General features: G+C 40.9%; 1 protein-coding gene across 1 annotated transcript in view; it reads left to right on the top strand.

Moving 5' to 3' along the window:
* Rab23 (RAS oncogene family member Rab23) overlaps positions 1 to 12,735 on the top strand; it is a 679,572-nt gene that overhangs the window by 509,162 nt on the left and 157,675 nt on the right. The window lies entirely within an intron of this gene.

Raw genomic sequence — 12,735 nt, 5'->3', positions numbered from 1 at the left:
AAAGAAAATATCTGTCAGATTGTATTTGATAAGCCTTGAGAATCTCCTTCATGTAACGAAGATAACAGCTACTTGAAATAAGGAATTTTTCGTGAGCTGTACGTGTGTCTGTTTTCTTCTTGACTGTTAAGGGAACAACGGCCTAGCAAGGCTTTGATCAAGCTAGGCAATTACATGGAAACAAGCAGTAACACGTAAGAACTACAACAAGTCCTAATTACCATTTCATGAATTAATGTAAGGAGAGGAGCTTAGTGTAGGACGTGTCTTGCATGTTGTAGAGGCGTGTCGTTCAACTGAGAAGCTAACACTGCATCAGCATATCAAATACAATATGACATTTTTTCCTACGAGTTGCTTTACGTCGCACGGACACAGTAGGTCTTATGGCGACGATGGGATAGTAAAGGCCTAGGAGTGGGAAGGAAGCGACCGTGGCCTTAATTAAGGTACAGCCCAAGCATTTGCCTGGTGTGAAAATGGGAAACCATGGAAAACCATCTTCAGGGCTTCCGACAGTGGGGTATCAACGGGTTTTTCTTCGGGAATTTATTTTATTAATATTACATTTTGTTAGTACCCAAAAAGAAAGCAACGAGCGAAGTCCTCTCCATACAGGCCATCAAGTATCTCGGAGGGGTGGATGGTATAGGCTCCCACTATCCGCAACCTCGACACTTCATGTGGTAGAGTGGTTAATTCTACGCCCGGCCACCTTTGCCATCAGGAATTAACGTGGTACTCATTTTTGGTGTAGGCTGAGGGAATCTCAGAGCTTTGTGTACCTGTGGATGTGGAAATCTTGTTTCTTAAATTATTCGACTTCCCGACGGGGAATCGAGTCCACTTCCTTCCGGCTGAACTGAGAACGCCTTTACCGCCTCGGTCAGCCTCTCTGTAACTTGTAAATTTTAGATATTATAATATCAGCTTCACACCACACTACCAACCACCATAGAAACACGCACAAGCTAAGTCTGATACAGTTCGCACTCTCATCACCACCAGGATGTGATATAAACGATAGGAAACAAAAATAATTAATTAAATATTGGACAACTAGAATACTTCAAAACTGACTAAATACGGAAGGAACACCCTTCAGACTGGTCCGGGGCCGATGACCTCGATGTTAGGCCCCTTTAAACAACAAGCATCATCATCAGACTGGTCCTTTTACGCTCCCTAACACCGTATCTTGACGGTTGTCTCTTTTTTTACTACCCTTTCTATTCTTGCAGTTGTTGTATGTCTGCGAACAACTCAATTTCGAGAAATGACTTGCGTACAGAACAACGGTATTTTCGCTTATTTGTGATTAATCTGTTTAATATTCCGTAGCATTTGCGGAAACATCTGTTGGAAAAATATATAAAATATAATAAGGAATGACCATGTTGAAGGAATCGCTTTCGGTCGTGGAAGTGCAAGTCAAATGGAAAAACAGTTATGATGATAATAATAATAATAATAATAATAATAATAATAATAATAATAATAATAATAATAATAATAATAATAAACAAACCTTTGGTGCAACAATCCATTGAGGGATTTTGGCACGCCATATGGCCTAGAGATACTGGAGTACCACGTGGTCAGCGTATCGACATCCCCAACCGTATTGTTTGGCTTGATTGGCCAGACCACTACGTCTCGTATCAGGTAGTTCCTCAGTTGAAATCGAACCCGTGTCCCCTAGGTGAGAGACTAGCACGCCTAGCCTACGAGGTATGTCACAGGGTACACACACAATAGCTATAGATGTTGAATTCTACTTGTCCTCGCCAGGCTGAGAGGCGCTGGCCTTCTGACCCCAACTTTGCAGGTTCTATCCTGGCTCAATCCGTTGGTATTTGAAGGTGCTCTAATACGTCAGCCTCGTGTCGGTAGATTTACTGACACCTAAAATAACTCCTCCGGGATAACCTTCCGGCACCTCGGCGTCTCCGAAAACCGTCAAAAGTAGTTATCGGGGCGTAAAAACAATATAACATTATTTATCTTCTTGTCCCGCAGCAGTTCAGTAAGGTGCAAGGAGCACGCGAAATTGTTGCATTTAAACACGCCATATACCACCGACATCAGTCGGAATCGAACCCGCTGTTTTGAGACAAGAAGAACAACGGATAAGTCTTCGCTACTGAAGTTAGAACAAATGGAAGAGACTAAAATGAGAGAAACAGAGGGAGTTAAAGGAGACGATGGTTAGACTCGGTGTTAAATAATTTCAAGATAAGAATCATACAAGTTACAATGGTAACTACATGTAGAAGAACATGAATTATGTACTTAATTCTCATTCTCCAGTGCAGCATGATTTGAATTTTATATGGATAGAATTATGCAAAACATGTGACCCTTCTAGAGAAACAGACAGATTTATTTTTCTGTCGACCTCATATCAAGAAACTAAGTTTTCTTCATCAGCGATGTGTGAGGGTAATGCCCCTTGTGGAACATGGTTGTTAGCTGCTACATATGTTGCCCAAAAGCGAACTATGTTGAAAGTGTACGGATTAAGGTTTAAATGAAAGCCGGTTGCGCTGGGATGAGATGAGAGCTGGCGTGTTAGATACGGACACACCATTACTTACCACATGTAGGGAGATAAGACCTTCCCATCCTTCTTTGTCTTCTTACCGGAAGATAACTTGAAGCACGCTGCGAAAAATAGATGCCTGAGTAAGGGCAAGGAAGGTCACAAGGTCTTCATCCTGCCGGAGATGCGAAGTGCGATTACACTTGTATGAGTAATCATCAGCTTGTGCAAGACGACTAAAAAGATAGTCCGATGCTTGTGGAGATGGCTTCACTTCTCCAGAAAACAATTCTGTAAAGTCTTGTGACATGCATATACAGACTCTCTCAACCAATCTACTTATGTTATTTATTTATTTATTTATTTATTTATTTATTTATTTATTTATTTATTTATTTATTTATTTATTTATTTATTTATTTATTTATTTATTTATTTATTTATTTATTTATTTATTTATTTATTTATTTTCTGGCTTTTAGTGCCGTTAGTGTCCGAGGATATATTCGGCTCGCCTAGTGCAGGCCTTGTAATGCAGACCCTCCAAAAAGGCTGGGGCATCTGCAATTTATAGGAACTGCGTGTTTGTGTGTGGTGTGTGAGTTAAGTTGCAGGGATGTTGGGGACAATACAAACACCCAGTCTTCGGGTCAGGGGAGATAACCATTTTAAGATGAAAATCTTCGACCCGGCTAGGAATCGAACCCGGGGCCCTCTGAGCCGAAAGTGAGTACACTGACTAATGTACTAATGGCACCACTTTATCCTGAATACAGCCCAGCAGAAGGAAGAGTTGGCCTGAAATCTTCCTTCGGAAGAAACTGTAAACTCCCTAATTACAAGTTTGCCACTAGGACGAAATATACTTTGTTTTGTAATGTATATCATCAATGCTTAATGGGTTATAAAAGTTACTATCTAATAAAATTAAAGATACTCATTAGTATGGGACAATGAAAACATCTTAACGTAAAATAGGAACTATGAAGCAAGTTAACGAAGGGTACGCAACATACAGAACATAATATTGTAATAATAATAATAATAATAATAATAATAATAATAATCATCATCATTTTATTTGTCGCCATTTTGATGACGCCTGTTGCATTGAAGATTGTCGGATGGATTCATAAATACAGTACCCCCTCTGGGTGGGGGATGCAGATGCAGAATACACCCACGGTATCATCTACATGTTGTAAGAGGTGACTAAAAGGGGCGACCAAGGGATCATTGAATTAGAACAGTGAAACTACTTGTGATTTGTACCATCACGCGGGGGAAACCGTGAGTCGCATTTACTTGTACACAATAGGTACACAATAGGTTTGTGATTAGTATCAACAGGGGTGGGTCACTATGGGTTTACAGTACCCGTGATTAGTACCACTATATGCGGAACACCACGGCTTACGTTACCTATGATTAATACCATTGTCAGAAACACCACGGGTCTGGGCGTTGCCTGTGATTAGTAGCCGCTCTGTGAGGAACACCATGGGTGTGCGTTATCTGCGCGACGTACAATACTTGTGAGTAGTACCATAACGTTTGGAACACCGCCAGTCTACGCTACTCTTGATTAGTACCGCAACTTGAGAAATACCATGGTCCTACTTTACTAGCGATAATTACCATTATGAAGGGCCGTTGACCTGGATTTTGGACCCATTTAGACAACAAGCCTCCTCGATTCAGAGTTGTGTTTCGTAAGCGGTCCTTTGGTCAGTAATACTCATTTTTCAGTATAGTTTCTGGGAAGGTGAGACATTGCGGGTCGGATCCACTGATTGTTTAAAGTTCATAATAATTGGTCATCGTCATATTTTTGAATTCTAGCCAGTGGATCGATTTTGGAATTATTTTTAACTTTCAGTATTGTAAGTTTGCTCCGCTGATTATTTTAAATCTATATTTATCCTTTCACTCTTCATCATCTCGTTTTAAATTTTAGTCAGTGGATTCAATTTTTACTTTTAAATTGTCATTGCATTTCGTCTCATTTCGTACCATTAGGGGCCCCTTTGAACAACAAGCATCATCATCATCATCATCATCATCATCATAAACACAGTAGAAATTCTGTTTCGTCTTTTACATGTCAGAAATGTACTGTACAACGGAGCGTAGTGGCTGAGTGTGTTAACGTGCTGTGGTTATAAAGCCAAACTCTCTATTCGGGAGACGCGTGAATTTTCTGTGATTTCCGATTTTCACTTGCAGGTAAAGGCCGGGAGAGTTCCCATTCATGGGCCACAGCCGGTTCATTCCATCTCCTTATCCAGTTTAATTTACTATCATTCATTTCATCCTCGACTGAGGTTAACGTCAGAATAAAAGACATCCAACCCATATAAATTCATATCACCTCATACGTATATGAGAAAAATGTACACTCATCCGCACAAAATTGGTCGGCAAAGAAATATTTAATTGTATATGTTCTCGAAACGCGAGGATATGTGTAAACTGTGGATAGCCGATGGGCCGGTCCCGCGGTGTAGGGTAGTGTTGTTAGGTCTCCCGAAATTTCAGATCTCTCCCGATTTTTCTGCAACACATCACAAACCCCTAAAAAACAAAAAATCACCCGAAATTTCTTCTAATCCAAAGTTAAGGAAAATGAATAATAATGGTTAATGGTGCGTGATATATTTGTGCCGAAAAACTCCTTCTTCGTCTACTGCGTGACGTTTTATGGATAACATCACTCGTTAGGTACTTCCGCGCATTCATTTTAGGATCGAATTACGTAATCTCTCCCTTCTTATTAAACTCAGACCTCAGGCTTGACTGCATCATTCGAAGGGAAATCCCCAACCCGCATATAGAATACAAAATGTGCATCATGCTACGACTTCAACATTGGCACACACTTTCTACGCCTGATGAATAACTACATCTACAGGAAGATTGTGGAGAAAGAGGAAAATAATAGAGTAGCCATAGTGTACGGCTGAGTGAAATTGTATATTTTTCTCATAATAACTTCAAATAACTATGGCATTCTTTAATTTAGTTAGATTATAATATTTCAGTGCTCTAGGAGCTACCGAAATGTTCACGTACATTCTACCGATTTTTTACTTGTAGACCTGGCAACACTGGTGTAGGGGTAGCGTGCCTGCCTCTTACCCAAACACCCAGATTAGATTCCCGGACAGGTCAGGGACTTTTACCTGGACCTGAGGGCTGGTTCGATGTCTACCCAACCTACGTGATCGTAATTGAGGAGCTATCTGATGGTGAAATGGTGGCCCTGGACTTTGAAGCCAAGAATAATGGCCGAGCGGATCCGTCGTGCTGACCACATACCACCTTGTAATCTGGAGGCCTTCATGCTGAGCAGCGGTCGCTTGGTATGCCATGGCCCTTCGGAGCTGTTGCGCCATAGGATTTGTTGGTTTTGGATGCCCATTGGCCGAAGTGATGATACTTGCAATCCTACCACCTGCACAATGTGTTCATCCTATTTCAAACAAGATAATTGTGAAAGAAATCATCTTGAGCGGGTGAGTGTACACTCGAAATCCTTAGTATCTCGTGGCCAGAATATTCATTTCAGGCAAGAAATCAGTACAGCCCTCAGAACCACCCAGTACCTGCGTACAGACTCTCTCTCATTGGTCACATCCATTAGACGCGTTAACACATGCACACGTCTGAAGAGTGAGGGGAGGTGGAGAAAACGAAGTACGAGGATATCTGTAGCATGAGCAAAACACTCGCGGAGGGGAAGGTACTTGCTTCCCCGCCTACCCACACGTCCCACTGGCTCGACAGTCAAGGGAGAGGGGAATGAAAGGAGGAACCACATGGCTCCTTCAAGGCAACAGACGTAATGTATATGTCAACTCATTGAGGGTCAAATTCTCCAGTTTCTTGTGTGCGAGGTCTGGCTGACAATAGTTGGCGGTCTCGACTATGACTTCATTATCAAATGGCATCGCGTTCAACCACTGTAAGAAAGAATGACCCATATTTTCGTCAATATAGGACCTGTTAAATACTACCACTAATAATAGTAATAATTGTTATCTTCAAAATCAAAAGTAAAAATAACCTGGTATTAAATAATTATGATTGTTACGGAGATATCCGCGGTAGTTAGAGGTGAAAGAAGATGCGGGCTGGAATAGGTCTCAACTACAAAATTAAAGTTAATTTAAAACTTTAACAAAGGTTATATTTTCTTTTCAAAATCAACAATTAACAGAGTATAACAGGTACAAAGTAGTAGATCAAAAAATTAACAAATTACAGTTCGTTACAAGATTTGGGCTTCGAGCCCCAAGTTTAATTCCTGAGCTCTCAGCTCACAACCACAATTCCTGAAGGGCAGAAAACCCCTAAGTACGAGGAGCACTTGCTCCTAATTACAATGTTAAGAAAAAGAGCAGACCCGCTCTCAATTTTACAAGCCTATCAAAGCCTACAACAAACTTCATTTCTATCTGCCCTTAAGGCACACAAGGAAACAGGGGTAACTAGTACCCAATCTACTGGGCCTTCGCAGGAAGGAAAACAAAACGGGTTAAGTAAATGGCCCAAAATACAAAATGAATGGAGGCGATAACTTGCACTCCTACACCAAGTTTTTGTCTAAAACCTATGTGGCGCTAGGCCGATCATACAGGGGCTAATCCCAAGCTACGGAGGTGACACGTATGAGAAAACTTTACTACATTAAAGAAGAGAAGAACGGTTATGAAAACGTAGTCACCTCCTTTTCAAAAATGAAGGGGAGTTCAAGAGGGTGAAGCACTCTCTATCCCCGCTTTACAGTAATTTATAGTTTTATAATTTATAGATTTCACATAGACAGAAAAGAAAAAAGGAAGGTTACACACTAAAGGTTTCGAACCCTCCCCGAGAGTTAAACTGCTGAGCTAGCAAGAAATGAAGATGTTAACCGGCCGTTACCTTGTAGGAGAACTGCTGCTTGAAGAAAGAGGCGCTTCCCGCCCCCTGCTACATATTCACACACTAAGAGAGATGTTACTGAAGTGGCACCGAGACCAGAAAATCAGCTGTTTATATACCCTGGTGGAACATTCGAGACCTTTCAGGAATGAGTAGACACACCATATCGCTTTTATTGGATAACAGCAAAAACTAATACACAAGGCAAGGAAGAAACACCTTATTGGTGGAAAATTAATTACATAAATTCCCGATTGGTTACATTCAAAACGGGCGGAAAGAAAGGATTTATATTGCCAACCCACAAACCACAGAACAAAATTTAGTAAAAACAAAACTTAGCAATACAATATTTCTTCAAGAAAGTTCATTCCATTGCACCAGAGTGTGTTACCGTAGTTTTGGGTAGAGACATCTGTTAGAGATTGTTCACACCTCTTAATCGTTGAAAAACAAAAGGCAAATAAAAAACACTCAGTGATATCTTCTAAATAACAGTGGAATTAGTTCAGTAGTTAAAGTTCCAAGTTTCTCCAGTAGAGAAGTTTCAATTGGCGCAATATTTGAATTAGCGGCGTGGAGGTGTACCGCCCGGTACAATGATTATCAGAGATGCAAGGGCGTTTGGAAAACCGTTCCTGTGAGATTATTGTCAGCACTGATCAAACAATAATGTCGTATATTGGGGTGAGATTACATCGTGTACACTTCATCTCAATTACATTACAGTTAATTATTGTTTTTCTTGATTAGGAAAAGCTAGGATAGCCAGAATGTTTAACCATCTTAATCATTTCCCGAAAACATGGAGTTGGGAGTGGCCTCTGAGTACGCAGCGTCGCAAGCCAGACCTCCTGAAAGACGAACACATGTGACGTAGCCTTGGTTACTTCTCCTTCATCCCCAGGGTTGGCCAAAATCTTCGCCCAAACGTTACCTGTTTCCTTTTCCACCCGGAATTCTTGTGTTCGCGATTGTACAAGTTGATATTTTAGAACAACATCTGAACATCAATTTGCAGAAAATGTTACAAAATTTCTTTCACATCCCAGCATCGATTGACTGCAAGAACTTGGAATTTCAGGAAAGAACAGACCTACGCCTGTTAAATTGCTCGAAGAAATTAAACGGGGCTGAGTTACGCATTAAATTGCAATCGACCTCAGCCAGGATTGACCCCACTATTGGGAACAGAAAGGCAATAACTGACCGACTACACATCTGAAGATGGCTAGTACATACTGCTGTATGTAGGCCCTACAGCCCTTGGCACTGTTGGCACTCTATTCCTATCGAAAGACACCCCATTGTGTGATACTAAATGCTGTGTTGCTATTACAGCCTCAAGCAGCTGTTGACTTGAGTGTCGTCTAACGTGTAGAGGAACCTGCGTGCTATTGTGGTAGAGGGTAGTGTTGTGTGTGTGGCGGATGAGTTCCGGGAATATTGGGAACATCATGAACATCCTGTCCTAGAGGGGACCCAGAGGCCGGCAAAGCCAAGACAGTGACCACTCACTCAAATTAATTGATAGAAAAGAATAAAATTGAAGACTCGCATCCCTTAGTTCCGGATCGCCCGTAACTGGGAAGAGAGCATCCATTTATTGCAATCCGTTTATTTGATACATGCATTCCATTATCCTGCTTACGCCTACTACTGTGTGTCTATTACTACATTAAATATTATACATAAACCTAATAATTATTATACCCATTCCACAAATTATCACAGTTTTTCTTTTTATTCCTAGATGTAATACTATGCTTCATATTCTAGGACAAACTTGCATCTTACTCTTCATTATTTTCGTTATTTTATTTTTCCTATTTCCTTTAGCCACATTTTTTAAATACAGAAAGAATGCTGTCCATCCCAGTGTCATCCATTCTTAATTTTGTGATTTAGTTCTCGAATGTCAGGCTTATAAAACGAATATGTCATAACTTACAAGTTGTGAGCCCCTGAGGTAGTTCTCCAGTTAGGGGAAGCTGGCCCAGGGGCCAATGTGTAAGATGACCGCTATACATGGGCTCTTATGGGACTAAGCCGGGAGAGCAGTGCTAAGGCTCCCGAGGTAAGATGGCCGCTATGAGACTAAGGAGCTGGGCCACGAGCTAATAGTGATACCTACATAGGCCCAACTCTGGAAAACTGCCTCGGGGGCTCACAACTTGTAACTTGTGACCTAATACATTTATTAGCCTGGCATTCGAGAACTGAGGCAAGGGCTGCTAGACAAGATGGCTGCTATACTCTATCCGTATAGAATTCTTCATTCCTTTCTATTTTTTTTAATATTCACTATGACGATATTTTCTCTCTCTCTCTCTCTCTCTCTCTCTCTCTCTCTCTCTCTCTCACGCTTATTATATATATCCCCATTAGCCACCACACCGTACCTCTTACTTCCCTGTTTCGAAGCCTTTCTTTGTTTATTGACATTTTTGGGATAATTTCGCAGAATTCCGATAATGTTTTTTAGTCTTACATTCTGCCGTAATCATCTGTCTCTCAATATCTTTCACTCCGTTACTTTCCTATTCTACCAAGCATCCTTTTAACTTTCATTAGTCAGTAATCATCATTTAAATGTCCGCCTCCGTAGCGTAACGGTTAGTGCTATTAGCTGCCGTCCTCAGAGACCCGGGTTCGATTCACGGTACTGTCAGAAATTTAAGGATGGCGGGAGGGCTCGTCTGTGGTTAAAATGCTACATGCAACTCACCTCCAATGGGGATGTGTGTGAAAAGAGGTGTACTATCTCAGGATGAGGATACTAGTTTACATATAAATGTTTCATCTGGTGTTGGGATGCTAAATTCAATATTTTCCTTCAGTCTCCCCTTCTTCATCTAACCAATATTTTATTACCTTTCCACCTATATTTGCTTGTATACAAATACGCTCAAATTAATAAAGAAGTAGCTTAATGAATGCGAAAAAGAGCATGTTCGAGTAAGTAAAACGTGATATGAAGTTTCATACTTTCACTTATTGAACGTGCGTCCTTCAAGGTTGCAGTTTGTGGTTGAGCACAAATTCCGCTAGCAATTGTGTACTCTATGATTTAACACTATTCTAGCGTTTAATTTTACCTTAATGGAGCTTAAGAAGTTAGTTTAATCTTTCTTCTGTAATGATCGATTTGAAGTATTTCCTTAACCATCAACTGTTTTATGTTTCTTGTACCTATTGTACTACATGGTTATTACTTGTAAATACCATTTGAGGTATCTCTCGGAATGACATATTTGATAGGACGCAGGCAGTTGTAATAACAGGTATCATACCAGTACAGAACTGTAACCATAATGTGTGCTTGTATCCATCAGATAACACACTTGCTTTCCTTGGGGATTTGCGTGCAAGAAGACCCGATACTTACCTACGATCACAAAACTACGAAGGCGTTGACCATATTGCTAATTCAGCCCCGAAAAATGTTTGTCTTCAAATGATAATGCATTCCTCCTCCACTTCTTGCAGATTATATCCCTTGTTACTCAGTGGAATGAAGATTGAGAATGATTCAGAAATCACAGGGGACATAACTGTTCCAAGGCTCAGCCCCATTATCAGCTAAAATGCCATACCAGTCGAATTTCTTTAGTAGCTCGAAACAATACATAAACTTTCCTTAAGTGGAATGGACGTCAAATCTAACCACTTCTCCTGTCGTTTGGTTCATACATGTGCTGTATATAAATCATGAAACTTCAGGCATCGAAGCGTGTTAAGGGTAAGTTTGGAACGGAAATATTTTGAAATTTTTTAATCACTTCTTTCTGACTTCATAGGAAGTTAGGTTCTCTGATGAAGAGATAAGGAAGGATTCTATACCAAAGCTCAAATTTTAGCGGCGGTTTATTTTGCTAAAATATTCCATGAAGCCAGTTGTTCTGGCTCTCAACATTGTTAATGTTGTTTGCTTAGGTCACAACAGTTCCATTCATATGATCTTAAACCGTCTGAATTCATGGTTTCTTACCTCGAATCTTCTATCTATTGATGCTAGAGATGCAAGACGAACCAAGAGGGACGGATGAGCTATTATTTACTATTTCCTTCACATCGCACCGACACAGATAGGTCTCACGGCGAAGATGGGATAGGAAAGGGCTAGGAGTGGGAAGGAAGCAGCCATGGTCTTAATTAAGGTACAGTCCCAGCATTTGCCTCGTGTAAAAAATGGGAAACGGCTCAAAACCTTCTTCAGGAGCTGGTGACAGTGGGGTTTAACCTATTACCTCCCGAATGCAAGCTGATAGCTGCGTGACCCTAACTTCGCACCCACTTGCTCGGTGGCAAGCTATTTTAATATAATAATAATAATAATAATAATAATAATAATAATAATAATAATAATAATAATAATAGGGGTCTAATAATAAGTCTGCCTAGCCGAGGCGGTAAAGGAGTGCTCAGTTGAGGTGGAAGGACGTGGGTTCGATTCCCCGCTAGGATGTCGAAAAATGTAAGAAATGAGATTTCTATTTCTATAGCGGCACATGGATCTGAGGCTCACTCAGCCTGCACCAAGAGTGAATACAAAGTTTTTGCTGGGAACAAAGGCGGCTTGCATCCGGGAGATAGTGGGTTCGAATCCCACTGTCGGCAGCCCTGAAGATGGTTTTCCGTGGTTTCCCATTTTCAAACCAGGCAAATGCTGGGGCTGTATCTTAATTAAAGCCACGGTTGCTTCCTTCCAATTCCTAGGCCTATCCTATCCCATCGTCGCCATAAGACCTATCTGTGTCGGTGCGACGTAAAGCCCCTAGCAAAAAAAAAGGCGGCCGTGCATATAGCTAACCATTCTATTCGTTTTAGTGCCCAGGTTACAGAAAGTAGCTTTTACATTTCACACTTCCAAGGGCCTGCGTGGCCTGTACGGAGATGGCTTTGTTATAATAATAATAATAATAATAATAATAATAATAATAATAATAATAATAATAATAATAATCTTCTTGGGTTTACGTCCGACTAGCTACTTTTACGATGTTCGGAGGCGCCGAGGTGTCCAGATTTTTTCCGCGCGAGTTCTTTTACTTGCCAGTAAATCTGCCGACATAAGGTTGACCACCTTCAAATATAGGTGGGACGGGCAACCGATTCTCAGCCGGCAGCAAAGGAAACGGCATACGTTTGATCTGGCCCCTCGCTTGCCCAGCAAGGGGTGATTTGTGACTGTATTTGGCTTTAAAACGGAAGCTCTTATTCCCCAACAGAAATCCTCACAGCTCTTATTAAAATGGACGTCATTC

The sequence above is a fragment of the Anabrus simplex genome, chromosome 5, assembly GCF_040414725.1.
Source record: "Anabrus simplex isolate iqAnaSimp1 chromosome 5, ASM4041472v1, whole genome shotgun sequence".
Lineage (NCBI taxonomy): Eukaryota > Metazoa > Arthropoda > Insecta > Orthoptera > Tettigoniidae > Anabrus > Anabrus simplex.
Note: the sequence above shows the minus strand (reverse complement) of the source record. Positions and strands in the feature narration are given on the sequence as shown.